Genomic DNA, 20,807 nt, shown 5'->3' with positions numbered 1-20,807 from the left:
GTCATTTTCACAATGTTGATTCTTCCAATACAAGAACATGGTATATCTCTCCAACTGTTTGTATCATCTTTACTTTCTCTCATGTGCGTCTTATAGTTTTCTGCATACAGGTCTTTTGTCTCCTTAGTTAGGTTTATTCCTAGGTATTTTATTCTTTGTGTTGCAATGGTAAATGGGTGTGTTTCCTTAATTTCGCTTTCAGATTTTTCATCATTAGTATATAGGAATGAAAGAGACTTCTGTGCATCGATTTTGTATCCTGCTACTTTACCAAATTCATTGATTAGCTCTAGTAATTTTCCGGTGGCATCTTTAGGATTCTCTATTTATACTATCATGTCATCTGCAAACAGTGATAGCTTTACTTCTGCTTTTCTGATTTGAATTCCCTTTATTTCTTTTCTGATTGCTGTGGCTAAAACTTCCAAAAATATGTTGAATAACAATGGTGAGAGTGGGCAACCTTGTCTTGTTCCTGATGTTAGTGGAAATGCTTTCAGTTTTTCACCATTGAGGATGATGTTGGCTGCATTTTTGTCATATATGGCCTTTATTATGTTGAGGTAAGTTCCCTCTATGCCTCCCTTCTGGAGGGTTTTTATCATAAATGGGTGTTGAATTTTGTCAAAAGCTTTTTCTGCATCTGTTGAGATTATCATATGGGTTTTTTCCTTAAATTTGTTAATATGGTATATCATATTGATTGATTTGCATATATTGACGAATCCTTGCATTCCTGGGATAAACCCCACTTGATCATGGTGTATGATCCTTTTAATGTGCTGCTGGATTCTGTTTGCTAATATTTTGTTGAGGATGTTCACATCTATGTTCATCAGTGATATTGGCCTGTAGTTTTCTTTTTTGTGACATCTTATTCTGTTTTTGGTATCAGGGTGGCCTCGTAGAATGAGTTTGGGAGTGTTCCTCCATCTACTGTATTTTGGAAGAGTTTAAGAAGGATAGGTGTCAGCTCTTCTCTAAATGTTTGATAGAATTCGTCTGTGAACATATCTGCTCCTGGGCTTTGTATTTATTGGAAGATTTTTAATCACAGTTTCAATTTCAGTGCTTGTGATTAGTCTGTTTATACTTTTCTATTTCTTCCTGCTTCAGTCTTGGAACATTGTGTTTTCTAAGAATTTGTCCATTCTTCCAGGTTGTCCATTTTATTGGTATATAGTTGCTTGTAGTAATCTCTCTTGATCCTGTGTATTTCTGCAGTGTCAGTTGTTACTTCTTTTTCATTTCTAATTCTGTTGATTTGAGTCTTCTCCCTTTATTTCTTTTGAGTCTGGCTAATGGTTTATCGATCTTCTCAAAGTACCAGCTTTTAGTTTTATTGATTTTTGCTATTGTTTCCTTCATTTCTTTTTCATTTATTTGTGATCTGATCTTTATGATTTCTTTCCATCTGCTACCTTTGGGGTTTTTTGTTCTTCTTTCTCTAATTGCTTTAGGTGTAAGGTTAGGTTGTTTATTTGAGATTTTTCTTGTTCTTGAATAGGATTGTATTGCTATAAACTCCCCTCTTAGAACTGCTTTTGCTGCATCCCATAGGTTTTGGGTCATCGTGTTTTCATTGTCATTTGTTTCTAGGCATTTTTTGATTTCCTGTTTGATTTCTTCACTGGACTCTTGGTTATTTAGTAGCATATTGGTTAGCCTCCATGCGTTTGTATTTTTTACAGTGTTTTTCCTGTAATTGATACATAATCTTATATCATTGTGATTGGAAAAGATACTTGATATGATTTCACTTTCCTTAAATTTATCAAGGCTTGATTTGTGATCCAAGATATGATCTATCCTGGAGAATGTTCCATGAGCACTTGAGAAGAAAGTGTATTCTGTTGTTTTGGGATGGAATGTCCTATAAATATGAATTAAGTTCATCTTGTTTAATGTGTCATGTAAATCTTGTGTTTCCTTATTTATTTTCATTTTGGTTGATATGTCCATTGGTGAAAATGGGGTGTTAAAGTCCCCTACTATTTTTATGTTACTGTTGAGTTCCCTTTTTATGGCTGTTAGCATTTGCCTTATGTATTGAGATGCTCCTTTGTTGGGTGCATAAATATTTACAATTGTTATATCTTCTTCTTGGATTGTTCCCTTGATCATTATGTAGTGTCCTTCTTTGTCTCTTGTCATAGTCTTTATTTTAAAGTCTATTTTGTGATATGAGAACTGTTACTCCAGCTTTCTTTTGATTTCCATTTGCATGGAATATCTTTTTCCATCCCCTCACTTTCAGTCTGTATGTGTCCCTAGATGTGAAGTGGGTCTCTTCTAGACAGCATGTATACCATTTTCTTAATTGTTTTGAGGTTGTTATTGTAGGTCTTTTCCTTCTCTTGTGTTTCCTGCCTGGAAAAGTTCCTTTAGCATTTGCTGTAAATCTGGTTTGGTGTTGTTGAATTCTCTTAGTTTTTGCTTGCCTATAAAGGTTTTAATTTCTCCATCGAATCTGAATGAGATCCTTGCTGGATAGAGTAATCTTGTTTGTAGGTTTTCTCCTTCTTCACTTTAAATATGTCCTACCCCTCTCTTGTGGCTTGCAGAGTTTCTGCTGAAAAATCAGCTGTTAACCTTATGGAAATTCCCTTGTGTGTTATTTGTTGCTTCTCCCTTGCTGCCTTTAATATTTTTTCTTTTTATTTAATTTTTGATAGTTTGATTTATATGTGTCTTGGCATGTTTCTCCTTGGATTTATTCTCTATGGGACTCTGCACTTCCTGGACTTGATTGACTATTTCCTTCCCATATTAAGGAAGTTTACAACTATAATCTCTTCAAATATTTTTGCAGTCCTTTCTTCTTCTCTTCTTCTTCTGGAAACCCTATAATTCGAATATGGTATGTTTAATGTTGTCCCAGAGGTCTCTGAGACTGTCCTCAATTCTTTTCATTCTTTTTTCTTTATTCTACTTTGTGGTAGTTATTTCCACTATTTTATCTTCCAGGTCACTATTCCATACTTCTGCCTCAGTTATTCTGCTATTGATTCCTTCTAGAGAATTTTTTATTTCATTTATTGTGTGGGTCATCATTTTTTGTTTTCTCTTTAGTTCTTCTAGATCCCTGTTAAAAGCTTCTTGTATTTTTTCCTTTCTATTTCCAAGATTTTGGATATCATTACCCTGAATTCTTTTTCAGGTAGACTGCCTTTTTCCTCTTCATATTTTTTTTCTTGTGGGTTTTTACCTTGCTCCTTTTCTGCTGCATATTTCTCTGTCTTCTCATTTTGCCTAACTTCCTGTGTTTGGGGTCCCCTTTCACAGGCTGCAGGTTCATAAATCACGTTGTTTTTGCTGTCTGTCCCCTGTGGGTAAGTTTTTTTCAGGTGGTTTTGTAGGCTTCCTTGTGGAGGGGACTGGTGCCTGTGTTCTGGTGGATGAGGCTGGATCTTGTCTTTCTGGTGGGCAAGACTGAGTCCGGTGGTGTGTTTTGGGGTGTCTGTGACCTTATTATGATTTTAGGCAGCCTATCTGCTAATGGGTGGGTTTGTGTTCCTGTCTTCCTAGTTGTTTGGCATGGGGTTTCCAGCACTGTAGCTTCCTGGTCGTTGAGTGGAGCTGGTTCTTAGCGTTGAGATGGAGATCTCTGGAAGAGCTCTTGCTGATTGACATTATGTGGGGCCAGGAGGTCTCTGGTGGAGCAGTGTCCTGAACTTGGCTCTCCCACCTCCGAGGGTCACGCCTGACACCCGGCTGGAGCACCAAGACCCTGTCAGCCAAATGGCTCAGAAGAAAAGGGAGAAAGAAAAAGAAAGAAAGTAAAATTATTAAAATAAAAAATTAAAACTATTATAAAGTTAAAAAGTGTAATAAATAAAAAGAGCAACCATACCAATAAACAAATCCATCAATGATAATAAGTGGTAAAAGTAAGGTAAACATATAAATCAGAATCTAGTCAGTCACATACAGCAAACCCAAAGTCTACAGTTGCTCCCAAAATACACTGCCTCAGATTTGGGATGATTCCGTGTCTCTTCAGGTATTCCCCATGCAGGGTACATTAAGTTGACTGTGGAGATTTAATCCGCTGCTCCTGAGGCTGCACGGAGAAGTTTCCCTTTCTCTTCTTTGTTTGCACAGCTCCTGGGGGTTTAGCTTTGAATTTGGCCCCACCTCTGAATTTAGGTTTCCCTCTGGTGTCTCTTTTTCAACCAGACAGGAGGGGTTTAAAGGAGTGGCTGATTAGGGGTCTCTGGCTCATTCAGGCTGGGGTGAGGGAGTGGTACAGAGTGCGGGGCAAGCCTGCTGCGGCAGAGGCCAGGGTGATGTTGCAATAGCCTGAGGCATGCCGTGTGTTCTCCCAGGGAAGTTGTCCCTAGATCACGGGACCCTGACAGTGGTGGACTGCCCAGGCTCCCGGGAGTGGAGGTGTGCATTGTGACTTGTGCTTGCACACAGCATTCTTGGTGGCTGCAGCAGCAGTGTTAGCATTTCATGCCCATCTCTGGTGTCTGTGCTGATAGCCATGGCTCACGCCTGTCTCTGGAGCTCGTTTAGGCGGTGCTCTGAATCCCCTCTCCTCACACACCCCAAAACAATGGTCTCCTGCCTCTTAGGCAGGTCCAGAGTTTTTCCCGGACTCCCTTCCGGCTAGCTATGACACACGCGCCTCCTTCAGGCTGTGTTCACACAGCCAACTCCAGTCCTCTCCCTGGGATCTGACCTCCAAACCCCGAGCCTCAGCTTCCAGCCCCCACTCGCCCCAGCGGGTGAGCAGACAAGCCTCTTGGGCTGGTGAGTGCTGGTCGGCACCGATCCTCTGTGCGGGCATCTCTCCGCTTTGCCCTCTGCACCCCTGTGACTGCACTCTCCTCCGCGGCTCCGAAGCTTCTCCCCCCACCACCCGCAGTCTCCTCCTGCGAAGGGGCTTCCTAGTGTGTGGAAACCTTTCCTCCTTCACAGCTCCCTCCCACTGGTGCAGGTTCCAACCCTATTCTTTCGTCTCTGTTTTTTCTTCTTTCTTTTGCCCTACCCAGGTACGTGGGGAGTTTCTTGCCTTTTGGGAAGTCTGAGGTCTTCTGCCAGCGTTCAGTAGGTGTTCTGTAGGAGTTGTTCCACATGTAGATGTATTTTTAATGTATTTGTGGGGAGGAAGGTGATCTCCATGTCTTACTCCTCCGCCATCTTCTTCAGAGCTTTTTAATGCCTATTTTATATAATCCCCCTTTTAACATTGTAATGTAGGCAGATAATGACATCTTTTTTGAAGTCCTTTCCAAATGAAGAATCTTAAGGTCTTGCCAAAGTTCACAGAGCTAATAGTAGAGTCAAGATTTTAATCCAAGTCTGCTTATCTGGAGGTCTATTACATCACTCTATGTTTTCTTCCCTATAAATGCTTATCTTCCCACTAACAATAAATATTGCAAAATCAATCAGTTACAGAATATACCCATTAGATAAACACATTTTCAAGGAAAGGAGCATGAGCCTTCATGAACTAACTTCTCTCTTCCTACTTTCTCATACATGGTAGGCTGTCACAAGATTCGTGTGTGAGAAATGTAAAGCCCTGCTTAGGACACAAGTTGATAACTAGGTCATCAAAAAAGTGACCAGATTGAAAGTGTTACAGCTTACCTTCATGACACAAAGGCTAATATCCTTATTCTTGGTCTTTGAAGTCCTAAAAATGTGTTTGGATATCAATATTAGGTTTTAAGTAGAGAGGACTACAGAATGTGCCATCCTGATCTTGGCTCCAAAACCCATGTTTAACATTTTCTAGCTGCATGGTCTTTAGCAAATCATCCATTTGTATCATAATATCTACTTTCTTAGTAACATGATAGACATGTGTGCAAAATGCCTGACACTCAATAAACATTTCAGAAAAAAGTCAAAGGAACACTCTTAAGAAGTAAGTAAATTTTATAGGGACAGAGAATAATTTTAAAGTAGCAAATAAAGAGTAACATACAACATGTTTCTGTTGCCTACATTAGTTAGTCAGGAGAGAATAAAAGCCTCAGGTAGCATTGCCAAATCAACCCTAACCACAGGTTTTTGTACAAATTATATATAATCATGCCATATTTTCAAAAGGATAAAAGGACTTTCACCTACATTTAAATAATCATCTTAACTAGATGAATCTGTACTGGGCAAGGGTTTGCAGAAGGCACAAATTGGAGCTAGCAGTTGTCCAAGGCAAACTGGGACTAATTCCAGAAGAGGACAGGCTTTTTGTTGAACCACTATCTCTTTGGATATACTCTTATCCATTCCCTGTTAATATACTTAAGTGTTGGCAAAGGTTGGAAAGAGGAAAGGATCCTTATCTTGGAGAGAATTATCTGCTGAATATTTTCACTGTAAATCTATTTAAAATGTATTTCTCTAAGTGGGTACTAAGTGGGGTCAAGGTGATGGAGAGTTTTTCTCCCTCTCTTTCGTATCTTAGCCATTAAAAATAACAACAAATATAAATACACAAACAAAACAGTAACATGGCTGGAAGCAGAGAGAGTAAGTTGTGGGCCCCTCCCCCTAAAAATTTTTCACAATTTTTCTTGAATAACAAAAATCTGTCATGAAGAAAGTCCTTTTTGTCTTTCTTTTCTTCCACACAGTGCATGCTCATGTGAACCATCTGAACCAAACTCTGCTTAATGTAATGCTACATAAAACAAAACACATAGGGGAAATCCACCCTAGCATTCTGTAACTCATGGGAGCAATACAATAGTTGGATTTATTCCCTAGTGTATTTCCTTTCCAGAGTGCTGTACCAGGTTCATAGACTTCTCTCTATGCTTGACTTCACTTTCAGTACCACACTTCATTACATAGGACTCCATGCCTTAGCACACTCAATGGGCCAGTGTCTTTAGGAACTTGAAGTAAGAGTAGGAGGAATGGATTGATTGCAAAAGCTCCAATCCCTCTTTCTGTTCACTACATTGTTTCTACAAAATTTACAATATTGCCAGATCAGATAAATGCACATTTCTTTATTGAAAAAACAGCTTAATTCCAGAATGTGTATGGCTCATAGGATAAAGGTATTGATTTGAGCTAATGTGGTTTTTCTTAAGTCTCCTGCTGGCCTGAAATAAACAGACTGCCAGATATTTCTTGAGCAAAAATGAGTTTATTGGGGATCAGCAGAGAATTACAATTTGGGGTCTGCATCTACGGCAAGTCAAGTGTAAATCCCCACACATCAAGAGAAAGAAGTACTTTTTAGAGAGAAAAAAAAAGTTGGAACGGCTATAGCAAACAAAAAGTCCCTGGCTTTTCATTGGCTGCATCCTTGCTAGAAAAGAAGAATCTCTCTTCTTCCTCTTCTTCCTATTGGGCTCTGCTATTGTAGCAGGGCAAGAGAGCTCCCCCTTTTGGTTTCCCAACTCTGTTTAATTGAGGTTTCTGTTTATCAATTTTTTACAGATCTATGGATTGAAATTCATGGGGAGAAGGGACTCTCACATGAAATCTCATCTTTATGTTAACCTGAGTCTCCTAGCTTCAGCTTAACACATTCTTCATGTATCCTCTTTCTCAAATTTCTCTCTCTGAAAATTCTTCCCTCCCACCACAAAAACTTTACTTCATTCCCAAGTAGATACATTGGTTCTTGAAACTTTTCTGCAGCTCACACAATTTAAAAGTGTGAGTCAAGCAGCATCAGGTTTCAACTGAAGTGAAAACAATGGGGAAAGATACATTCTAATTTCCTTTTTAGTTTTCCCCATTTGTGGGATCTGTAGGCCTCTAGATTACTTTCACACACTGAAGAGTTGCTGTAAATACATTTGCTAAACTCAGTCCCAGAGTTTCTGATTCAGTAGGTCTAGGGCGAGGGTCAAGAACTTGCATTTCTAATTTCCAGGTGATGCTGGTGCTGCTGAACCCTGTGAGAACTTCTGCTTTAATATAAACACATTTACCAAGGGTAGTTTGTGACTGGTTGAAAGCTCAGACTCTCTGGTTTAAATTCTAGTGCCACAATTTATTAGCTATGTGACACTGGCCAAGTTACTTACCTTTTTGTGTTTCAGTTCCCTGTCTATAAAAGGGAGAAAGGATAGGTCTTCGAGAGAGAATTGTGACAATGATTAAATGAGATAATAAGTGTAAAGCACTGAGAACAATGCCTAGCACAATACTGTCATCACTAATACTGAGGGAAGATTCAATTCTCAAGTAGCAGGCCACTTCTCCTGCCCTTTGAAATTGGTGTGTTCCCATTTTTGTGGATTTTTGCCTATTCTACCATGGGGACTTCCATCTTCATAAAAATGCAATACTGGTTTTATTTTAGAAAAAAATTCAGGCTTACAAAGTACTTCAGAGACTAATGTGGGAAAGACTCATGAATGTAGGTACCATGCAGCTTTGTCAAATCTTAGCATTTAGCCATATTTACCCAGAGGGAGATGTGCTTACTTTACTGTTTATTGTTATCTTGCATAATTTGTGTCATTACTATACATGTGCCTAAACATAAACATGATATTATATTGTTTTGCCAATTTGTACACCTTTCTATAAATGGCATTAATCTATGCATATATATCCTCAACTTTGTTATTCACAAAATACTGTTTTCATATTTATCCATGCTATTAAATATAATTGTAATTTATCACATCTAGTGAAAGTGGCACAATTCCTTTATCTTTTAGCTTATGGTATTTTATTTTTCCAAATTATTACAAAAATTTTTGAAAAGCATATTCTTTATATGTTTTTTCCTTACTCTCTCTTCTTCTCCTTCTATAGCTATCTAATCTACTCTAATTTATCTGTCTACCTTTGGAATTTATATACCTAGATTATAACTGCAGAGTTGAAGAGTACACACATATTCTAATTCATACATCTTCTAATTTACTATATCATACCAAATTGCTCTTCACAGTAGTTGTATCAATTTATAGTCAGAGCAGCAGTGTATGAGTCTCTGTTGCTCACATCCTTGCTAACATTTGGTATTGTTACATTTCATTTTTTTATTATGTTGTCAATCAAATGTGTATAAAAGACAGTCTTACTGTAATTACTGTTATGTTTAAGATAACCTTTCTAGGTGAATGCAGCAAGAACATTTCAAGTTGTATAATGCATTAATTGCTCCTAGAATTGGAGTCTATACTAATCATATTAATGGCTATTCTCTGGTTGAGGAAAAAGACACTCATCTTGATTAAGTGCATTTGATTTAAAGAATTATTCTAATAGAAATGATGTAGGAAGGGGGTGGTGTTTTTTCTGATTGCTCCCATCATATATACTTTATAGATCATAGAGTTGATTCTCATAACATTCACAAGAAACAGAAAAGAGTCAGTTCCTATTACTTATCACAAACAAACTTAAAGGTTGAGGGACTTGTCAAAAGGTACCCATTGATTGAATTGAGCTAGCTAAACAGCTAAGAAGTTATTCATTTCTTGAGCACCAATTATGACTAGGAACTTTTGCTTGGAGGGCACTTGCCTCATATATCCACCTGGCTCAGTCACTCACTTTCTTCAAGTCTTTGCTCAAATGTTCTCTTCTCTTAAACCTTCCTTGACAACACTTTCTGTGTGTGTGTGTTTGTGCAGTTGATAATGTACTTAATGCTCTTATATAAAATATTAGATATTATTAGATATCTGTGTATAATTGCAAATACCATGAGAACCAAAGATGTTAGGAGATTTTTTAAAACAAATAATACATTAAATCACTTTGTGTTTATTACAGTATTTTCAACTTGAAAATCCTTTATATGTAATAATTCTCTGGGTAAAGGAAAAAATCTCCAAATGCTTTATATAACTTTATTCTTTTAAGAAAAAAAATAAGCCTCTAGAATATCTTTTCATCACATGGTCAAATTGTGTTAATAAAAGGATTGTAGGATAGCTGTAGCTGTGATGTCAACTAAAATCGTTGGTATCAAAAAAGCAAAAATTAGAAAATGAGTGTAGTAATATGAGAATAAAACCACTAAGCCTACACTGTATGTATGTGCCTAAAAAGTGTTCCTGAATATGGACCATCTTTGGAGAATTCTGGAGTACTCACAAACTATGTCTGCTCAAAGAATAATTAAATTAAGACTAGATGATGCTTTCTGCAGTGGCTTCCAAATGAGGTCTTCAGCAAATCAGTTGAACGAGAATGACATCTTTCAATTCATTGCAGAGTATTACTAACAAGTGGGACTCAGAAAAATGTATTCGTTATTATTTTTGTTATACATCTCATAGGTCCTAGAATATACTTTTCTTCTCTCATCACAGTTCAGAATGCTTCTAATTTAGTTTCCAATTCGTTCATTCTAACATGATTTTCAATATCTTTCTCCCTGGCTGTTATTTACCTTGGCAGTCTTTAAGAATCTGGGTCCTGTTTTCTATCCCTTGATGGATTGCCACTCTTAAGTAAAAGTCCTCATGCAGTGAAGGAAAGTGGTTAAAAATTGATGATGCTGTTTTCTTTTTCTGCCGTTAATTTGCCAATTAAAGGAACAGGCAGTCTATCTTTTCTCTGTACCAGCCTCACAGATATTCTGCAGCTACCTTTCCATCACCTTAATGTACTCAGGTACACACCCAGGTAATGATAAAGCCCGATTACTACCACTTTGACTCTTTTATGTGCTGCTGGAAATTTTTCTCCTGAATTTCATAGTTCAGTGCCACTCTTTGGATTTAGTACTTTGAAATTTTCTCTCTAGTTTGTTTTCTGAAATATATTTTTTTTTACTTTCTATCCACAATAACTTCAGAAAATTGCCAGAACCTCTAATTTGTTTTCCTGAAATGCATCTCTTTTGACATTATCTCAGGTTGTATTTACTTAACTCTTAACTTGCTTGTCTCTGCTTAATAGTTTCATACACATGTTTAAGCAAGTATCTATGGAGGGCCTGGACAGTGTGCTATGTATTTGCTTAACATTTAATTTTCCATCTCTATTGTTTAGTTCTGGTAAACAAAGTGACGGGTTTCCTGAAAATTTAAGAGGACCACCTATTATATATAAGTTCTTGGAAAATTAATTTAAATCCTTTGCTCAGGACAGTAACACTGAGCTAGAGGCCAGGAACTCAAGAGTTCTTGTCCTCACTCCAGACTCCTCTGTTATTTAGTTTTATGGGTGAGTCTGTTAGCACATCAGAGCCTCATCTGTCGAATAATAATGCTTGAATTTCTTATTAAAGAGTCTGTGTGGTGTCAAGTAAATCGATTATATTTTAAAAGTTTATTGTTAGGGGGCATTACTGTGATTAGTAATAATGTTGCAGATTCAAAATTTTAACTCACACTCCTCTGATGTGTAAGGAAGATGACCCGCTTTGTTTTTGTAATTGATCTAAGCTTCTTCAAGAGCCTCTGTCTTGTTGGAAAGTGATTGGAAAGTGGAGGTGGCTGCAGTGATGAGCAAGGGGGGAAATAAATTCTAAACAAGGCAATCAATGGCATTTCTCTTAAGCCTTAGTCTCATTGGCATGGCTCATTCTCTTTTTGAGAAAGTATGTTTTTTATGTTACCTCCACATTTCCCTGTTTTTCTCCAAGGTGGTGTTTGGGTATGTAGGTTGGTTTAAAGATTTTTAAAAAGCAACAGCTCTGAGTTGGCAAAATAATTCCCACCTCCCCCCCAACCACCACCACCACCAAAATGTAATACCAAGAACCTATGAATGTACTCAGTTACAGTATAAGAGAGGCTTAAGATTGCAGATGGAATTAAGCTTGCTAATCAGCTGATTTTAAAATGGGGAGATTATTCAGGATTATCTAGGTGGACCCAATGTAATTGTAAAGGTCCTTATAAGTGAAAGAGAGGCAGGAGAGTCAGTGTCCAAGTGATACAGGGTAAAAAAAAGCCTGAAGATGTCAGGGGACCATGAGCCAAAGAATGCACGTGGTGTCTTTAAGCTGGAATAGGCAAGGAAATGGACCCTCATCTAAAGCCTCCAGAGTAATGTAGCCCTGTCAATACTTTGATTTTAGCTCAGTAACACCCACTTTGGATATCTGACCTACAAAACTATAAGATAATATATTACTGTTGCTTAAGCCATTGTTTGTGGTCATTTGTTGCAGCAGGAATAGGACACTAATGCAGGTCCATGTCATATCTTCTTGATCTTTACTACTCCCTGTAGTGAAACAATCTAGTCTGACTGATGACCACTGAAGTATACACATTTTCAGGCATCATGCTGGTTCTTATCACTGGAGTTTGTGGTCTTCACTGTTTGTCTCTGACACAAAGTTTCTGCACTTTTGTCTCTGTGTCCTGGTCTACTGACCATCCAAAGACTTCTATTTTGTCTTAGTCAAGCATGAAATATCTGTGCTACATGCAGACTGTGGAGATCTAGGAGTGATGCTTCATATTCATCTACCTAAACACTTCTCTTGGCTGTGCTGGACCATCATCCCACAGACTTGGGCTGTTCCAGCCTACATGGTAGTTTCTCCCCAGAGTTTCAAGTAGAAAGCTAAGAAGACAGTCTTTTGGCTCTAGGTTCCCCATCAATTTATCCGACATGCTCAGGAAGGTCAGGCACGCAATTCTGTCTGCTTCCCATATCACTGTCTCCTTTCTTATTCTTATAATATTCTAAGCTTGAAGAAATGTGCTTCCCTCACCAATCTTTCTTTTTGTCATGATCTGGATTCCCTCCATCTCTAGTTTATAGATAGCAAAATCTATGATATACTGGGCAAGCTTAAATGTCATTGTATTATAGCAGTTAAAACCATTTATATTCTTTTTTAACATAGCCAGATTTTCAAAATTATTGTTTTGATATGGGCTGAAGAATTTTTACTCCAGATGCCAAAACCACAATTTGACTCCCTCTTTCCCATTGCATACACGTTGCACAATTCTGATCGTTCATGAGACAAATGCATGCCTCTAGAATATTATTGATGAGGATGGCCAAATACAAGAAAATTAAAAGGGAACAGCCGTTGGATATCATTCCCATTACACCAAAATATGTTAGGGTTTTTGGTATGTGTATGTGATAATTATTTCAAAAGATAATAGAGATTATATAAATGCAAGAAATAGTGTTGAGGGATATTACTTAAAATGCTTTCATATACTCAAAATATATATTAGTTATTGTGCTTGTTATTAATTTTTCATTAAATTAAACCACATGCTTCAGTTTTAAATTGGGAAATTCAAGAAAGCTTATTAAATTTGGGCTCTAAATATGGTATTTATTATACCAAACCAGTGATAGACACATTCTTTAGGATTCTTGATTAAATTGGTTTTATGGAGTAATGGGATTAGTACAGACCATAAGAAATCACTTAATACATTTCCTTGAATCCCTGAAATACCATTTATAAACATGCTCAGAAAGGTTGCCCTCAATCCTATAGACATCACCATCATGCCCTCAATGTCAGGAAGGTATTTCTAAGTAAATGAAAGCTTGATCTCTTCTATCACTTGTATTTCTCCTATTATATAGTTGATAATTGAAGATCATTTTATCTCTGCTTCTTCTCCTCTCTAGTTTCTTCTTCTGTAGAAGAAATTTTTCTTTTTCTTGAAAGGTGAGTCAAATACATCTAATTTTGCAGAAAGACTATATGATAACAAGCATGATCATTCAATCTCAATAATATTAAATGTTCCTTTCACGGACAGTCATTACTAGGTTACCTAAGGTACCAGAAGCAAAATATAGCAGAATTATTGGCCAATTTCAGAATGGTCCTGACTTCTGCTCTACATAGTCTCCATGAATGATATTACAAAAACCTATGGCTTTTGTTATTAATTTCCATGTCCCCATTTCTAGATGTTTTCTTTCTCTCAACCTCCAGACCCATATTTAAGTGCCTGTGACATATCTCCACCTATCTTACTTCAAATTTGATATGTCCCAATCAGCACTAATATTTTCACTCATTTTACCTCTCAAATTTGCTCCTTTCACTCTTGTTTTTGATATCTTAGTTAGTGGTTGCTATCCCACTAGCCGTTCAAAGTAGAAACCTCAGTGATCTATATGGTGGCATCCCTGGATCTGTGCTAAGGCTCCAGAGACAGGAGAAAGTCCAAGATCAGAAAAATTAACTCACAGCAGCTTGCCCGGTGAATGCAGACACCTGAGTAAAATCCTGGTAAACCAAGCATCCCCCCTTACCCCGCCCCCCAGGGACCATGTAGATCTGAGAGCTAAATAACTGCTGTTCTTGAAAACCACTAAGATTTGAGTGTTTGCAATACAGCAGTAGATAACAATACAACTGTTTTGCTCTTCTCTCTTCTTTACTCTCCATATCCAATAGGTTACCAGATTCTCTTTGTTTAACCTCTGCTGGTTATTTGAATTTGTACTCTTTTCTCTACTCCTATTGCCATGGCCTTAATTCAAAATATCGTGTAACAATTATTGATACCTCTACTTGTGGTATTTCCACCTCTGCTAAATCTGCTACAGTAATCTAAGTGGCAACATAATGTGATGGTTAGTTACATTTTCAAATTCTGGATTTGAATACGAGCTCTGCTACTTAGTAGCTCAGTAAATTGGGGCAAGTCAGGTTACTCCTCTTGCCTCAGTCCCCAGTTTTTTAATCTGTGGAATTGGTATAAAGATAGTACCTGCCTCATAGAGTAGTCATTAATATTTTCTGAGTTAGAACGATTCTGCCAATAATAATAGGCACTCAGTGAACATTATTATTAAACATTCATTGATCATGTTGTTGAGAATAAGTGTATTTCATGGAATACAGTTTGAATAAATTGTTCCCCCAAAGGATTCCATAACCAAATAAGTTTACAAACCATTGCTAAAATACCACTTCTTGCGGAAAGTTGTAATGCTTGGAGCAACGAAGACCCAAAGCAGCCAATAAATAAATAAATAAATAATCTATTAAAAAAAAAGGCTAGAGCATTCTTTAAAAGTTATGCAACGGGGAGGAGGAAGGGTAAGCTGGGACGAAGTGAGAGAGTGACATAGACTTATATATACTACCAAATGTAAAATAGCTAGCTAGTGGGAAGCAGCTGCATAGCACAGGGAGATAGCTTGGTGCTTTGTGACCAACTAGAGGGGTGGGATAGGGAGGGTGAGAGGGAGACGCAAGACAGAGGAGGTATGGGGATATATGTGTATGTATAACTGATTCACTTTGTTATAAAGCAGAAACTAACACACCGTTGTAAAGCAATTATACTCCAATAAAGATGTTAAAAAAAAATAAGAAAAAAAATTATGCAATTAGTTGTCATGATATAATGTGCATTTTCAATCTAACATGGGGGGAGTCCACAAATTATGGCCCTCACATGAGCTGAATCCAAGTGCCCCAGGCTTTTGTAAATAAAATTTCATTAAAACATAGCCACAGTCATTTATGTATTGTCCATGGTGACTTTCAAGCTAAAATGGCTGAATTTAGAAGCAACAGAAGTTTTTATGGCCCACAAAGCCCAAACTATTTATTAATCTGCCTGTTGCTGTGTAGGGAAGAAAAACTTGCCACCCCCAAATGTCTCTTTGGCATGGGGATTAACTTAGCCTGATTATTTTTAAGAAACAGAAGACTTCAGAAGCCTTTCTTTTTGCCTCCCCCTTAGCTGCCTAAAGAATGTAGAGAGAGGGCCTGTTGCAGGAAGGGAGCTATCACCATAGATTAATATGAGCCTGGTGTGGTAGACAGGGAGGAACCTAGCAAAATCTGTTTGTTAAAATTACTCTCTGTGTCTCTTGTCTCTGCCTGTCCAGCAGACATTTGTTATCAAACATTTGCTTTTCCACCTTCATGTGAATTGCCTTCCTCCCCTTTGAAGTCCCAAACCACTGCTCATAACATCCTCTTACGTTTTTAGCTGAAAATGGTATTTAAGGTGAGGGTTTCCACCATTTTGGCGAGGTACTTAGTTTTCCTGGGTCTCTCTCATGTATACATGTTATCAAACTTTTGTTTGATTTTTTTTCCTGTTAATCTGTCTTAAGTCAACTTAATTCTTAGATCAGCCAGAAGAACCTAGAAGGGTAGAGGAAAATTTCTTCTTCCCTGACAGCAGGAAAAATTTGCCTCCACAGATCTTTAATTACAAAGGCTTTATTAATATTAGATTCTACTCCCCCCTCACCTCACCAGACTGAAACTTGCTGGATAATAGTAATTCTGGGAAATCAAGATGACTCTTTGAAAGCTGATCATCATTAGATGAATATTAGATGTGAATTCCCACAATTTCACAGACTTTCTCCTTCATTAATTTGCACTACCTCTACTTATATTTTTCTTTTCACAAATCTTTCTCCCCATAATGAAGTGCTTTTATTTTTATTTAATATGCAATTAATATGACCCAATTCTCTAGATCATAGGTTGTTAGTTATTATTATTCAAATCAAAACTAATTTAGCCCTCCTTTGTCCTTTTCTCCTCCAATGGGTCAGCACTTCTGTAATAATCTCAGATCTCCAGAATATTTGCCGACATCATTATATCATCATTCGGCCTCATGAGTGGAACTGGAAGATGCTACAAGCACTGCCAGAAGTCGGTAGGATCAGCCACCACCCTGGTATGTTCCCCAAATGATGTAAGCAGCAGTTATCCGGCCTATCCAAAGTGATGCTCTACTCACTACTGTCATCATAATTGCCACTGGAGTGTGAAGCTAGTGAAAATAACCTGAGAATTAGCCCTATGTGTACAGTAAGTCACACCTTGCCTTTACCTCCATAATTGTGTTCACCTTCCTAATGGTGGGGACTCCTCATTTGAGCTCTATGACACAGTACTCTTATCTGAAACACTTGTTTGGTCCAAAGTGTCAGCCTTGGTGCCAAGGACTCATTACAGAGAAAACACTAGAGAACCTGCATTTGTCATCAAATGAACACGGTCCAGTTCTGTTTCATGCATTGCTTCAATGATGATGTCATTGCCACCATGCTGGGCAGGCGTTGTGTTTTAACTATGGGCAGTGAAGGAAGAGAGGGCCTGTCCTTCAGCTCATTCCAGCCAAGGCAGACCTGGATTCAGAAGCTCATGGCTCTTATTTACAGTCACACATGGTGTCTGAACCTCAGCAAACTCACAACACTATGATGGCCATGTCAGTAAAGGTGTGCAGATACAGCCATCCTCTTGCCCATTTAGCCATCCAGCTGCCCTCATAAAAATTTGGTCTTTGATGGTTGCAAATCTATGCTCTATACTTCTTCCATGGACTTGTCTTTTGGGTTTTTTTGGTTTCAGTTTCTTCCAGATAACCTTTTTCAGGACCAGTCTCAATCCATAAGAAATATTCTAATAACCCTAACTCCCCAAAGCAAGGAATTTTCTTTTCCTTTCTTTTTTTTAAAGATTTCTCTTTATCCCTTTTGCATGTTTTCTTACTATCTTTTCAACAGTTTTAGAGTCTTGCATATCATTTGGTAAAAGATGGGTCTCCCACTGTTAAGCCAAAACACTGTTTTATTATAATCTTTTTCTGGAACAGGGCTACTACTTTTATATGCTGGAACCAATGGAGTGATTTCTCCTCAGACAAGATAAACTGCCCTGAACTAACTTGTTCTCTTGATCTCTTGGCATGGGAGGAAATAGAAATTTAAAATGGCAACTCTCAGACATATATACACTACTATGTATAAAATAGATAACTAATGAGAGCCTATTGTATAGCACAGGGAACTCTACTCAATGACCTGTGGTGACCTAAATGGGAGGAAATGTAAAAAAGAGTGGATATATGTATACGTAAAACTGATTCACTTTGCTGAAACTAACACAACATTGTAAAGCAGCTATACTCCAATAAATAAATAAATAGATAAATAAATAAAATGGCAACTCTCTGTAACAACAATCACAAAAATACAGATCATCCTCAACTTACATGGGGTTATGTCCCTATAAACCCATTGTAAGTTGAAAATATCCTAAGTCAAAAATGCATTTAATACACCTAACCTACTGAACATTGCAGCTTAGCTTAGTTTAGCTTAGCGTACCTTAAACATGCTCAGAATACTTGCATTAGCCTACAGTTAGGCAAAATCATCTAACACAAAGCCTGTTTTATAATAAAGTGTTGAATAGTTCATGTAATTTATTGAATACTATACTGAAAGTGAAAAACTGAATGGTTGTATGGCTACAGAATAGTTGTAAGTGTATTGGTTGTTTACCCTCATGATCACATGGCTGACTGGGAGTTGTGGCTTGCTGACCAGCATCAAGAGAGAATATTGTATTGCATATTGCTAGCCCAGGAAAAGATCAAAATTCAAGCTGTGGTTTCTACTGAATGCATATTTTTTTCATACCATCTTAAAGTTGAAAAATCATAAGTCAAATCATCAGAAGTTGGGGATCATCTATGTATATGCTCTGCCATTTCAGAAACACTGCTATATAAAGAAACTGAAACAAAATTCAGCAAAATATATGTGCCAAAGATTACATGAAATATCCCTCTCTAAACAAACATATTTAGAATTAATTCACTGTATTTGGACAAATGTTTAGTAATGGGTTTTGAGCAACCAGTTGTTCTAATCCAATTCTATGGGCTTTGGCTTCTTTTAGTCATCCAATCTTTGGGATTCTTTTTTAGTTCCTACCTTTACTCCTATCTGGGATTTGTTGGATTATTTTTACAATTATTTCTACAAGTTCTGGACTTAGCTTGATATTATAAATACATGATTTTTAATCTAATTTTTATATTAAAAAGGTACTTGAAAAGTGTCTTAATGAATTTAGAATTTTGAACTGCCTACTTGTCCTCATCATTAATTGGTTTGTTATAGGCTCAAAGAGAATTACTTGGGAATTGGGAAAAGAAAATCTAAATGGCAATGTGCCTGCTCTGTCTGGTACAATCTGCTGGCAGGAATTGTTTGGAGGAGTAAAGAGCTGTTGCTGCCTAGAAACAGATTAAAACTGCACTATAAAAAGAATTCAGGTTTTGTGTTTTCCAACACATTTTTCTCCCTACACTATCTCTTAAAAATGAAGCACTTTCTATTATCCAAGGAAGTCACCTTTTTTTAAAAAATTTTTATTGGAGTAGAGTTGATTTACAATGTTGTGTTAGTTTCAGGTGTACAGCAGAGTGAATCAGTTATACATATGCATATATCCACTCTTTTTTAGATTCTTTTTTAAATTTTTAAATGTTTATTTATTGAATGACAGCTGATATTATTACATTGATGGGCCTCTAAAATAATTCCATTAAACAGCGATGCAAAACTGTGGGAACATTAGGATAACAGATACACTAAAGGAAAATTTAATCTACATATTGATAATCTGAACATTAAAATAACATTAGCAGAATAATTATTTTGGTATCAATACATATTCACAAATTTTATCAGTTATTTAGCATACTTGATCTTAATATTAGGTCACTGATATTTTTCTGTACATTGTATTTTTAATATGGTCTTACTTTTTGTAATATTTTCAAAAAATTAATTGTAATACTACAAAGCTGCATTTTATGGTTAATAAATTTGAAGTTGTTGATGTTCTTAATTGACTATTCTCTATAACCTTAGATTATTTTCCCATATAGTCCATTAGAGAGTATTGAGTAGAGTTCCCTGTGCTATACAGTAGGTCTTTATTAGTTATCTATTTTATATATAGTAGTATGCATATGTCACCTTTTAAAAATCCATGTAGAAATGCTTTATGATGCATTAGCCTCTTCTCCAGGATCTTGGGCTTTTGCTAGTAGTCTGAGCCATGTGTGTTAAGATTAGTTTTTCTTTGTCCTTTCATGTTTTGATATTCTTTTTATTTAGTCTTAAAGAGACTTGATGAGAGATAGGTCATCAATCTATATAATTTGACAGATTTGACAGATCACATAATTTTGAATTTCAGTTTTTCTTATCATTTGAATAAAGGAATTTTGTGGCCAGTAATTACTTATACCATTGATTGCCCAATAAAGTCCAGTGTACATCTAAAATTATATGACTCTATGAGAATTAAAAGATATTGGAACTTCTTACTCATCACTCAAGAAACTAAAGTGGTAGGCTACTTAAAACACATGTAGCAGAAATGACAACTCCTAGAGAATTTAACCTTACCACTGCTTTGGAAGAAATTCATAACAGCACAGGTAAAATGCAGATAATCACTGGGCAAGAAAGCAGATCTGAACAGATGCTGTATAAATATCATCAAGCTCCAAGGGAATGAAACAGGGAAAACTTGTGAAGCAAACAAACCTGTAAGGTCCAAAACTTTGAAAAAAATATATAAAATAGTAAAGTTAAGGAAAACTAGTAGAGAATATGTGCCTGGCACAGGAAGCATCACATAAATATTAGGAGATAACAACAAATGTGTTGATGAAATACTAGTCCAGGAACATGGTAGACCCATACTCCCTCTTAATCACTAATTGTCACCCGACCTCTACTCTGCATCTCATTTTAGCTTTCACATAATAGAAAGGAATGAACTATGCCATGAACTGTGCTTGATTCTTTCAAATATAATGTGATTCAATTTTCAGACCAACCATAGAATAAGGCTAAAATTATTTCCATTTTATACAAAAGAAAATCTGAGGCTCACTAAAAGCTTAAGAAACACAGGGGTGTTATACAACTAACAAGAAACAGGTTAAGAATTTGAATCCAAGTGTGTCTGATGTCTAAATTTATTTTTCCTGAATAACTTTAACACTAATGAAGATATTTAACTGTGTTCAGGTTAAATTGCATTTTCCAAATTAGTGAAATACAATTTTCAATTCTGAGATCCACATTTTTTTTTCACATTTTAACACAAATCATGA

General features: G+C 36.8%; 1 long non-coding RNA gene across 1 annotated transcript in view; it reads left to right on the top strand.

The window, feature by feature from the left end:
- Window positions 1-20,807, top strand: part of LOC307194653 — a 493,721-nt gene that overhangs the window by 225,172 nt on the left and 247,742 nt on the right. The window contains exon 3 of the long non-coding RNA XR_013830601.1: window positions 16,426-16,553. This is a non-coding gene — a long non-coding RNA (uncharacterized lncRNA). The remainder of the gene's footprint in view (window positions 1-16,425; window positions 16,554-20,807) is intronic.

The sequence above is a fragment of the Stenella coeruleoalba genome, assembly GCF_951394435.1.
Source record: "Stenella coeruleoalba genome assembly, chromosome: 11".
NCBI classification, from domain to species: domain Eukaryota; kingdom Metazoa; phylum Chordata; class Mammalia; order Artiodactyla; family Delphinidae; genus Stenella; species Stenella coeruleoalba.
Note: the sequence above shows the minus strand (reverse complement) of the source record. Positions and strands in the feature narration are given on the sequence as shown.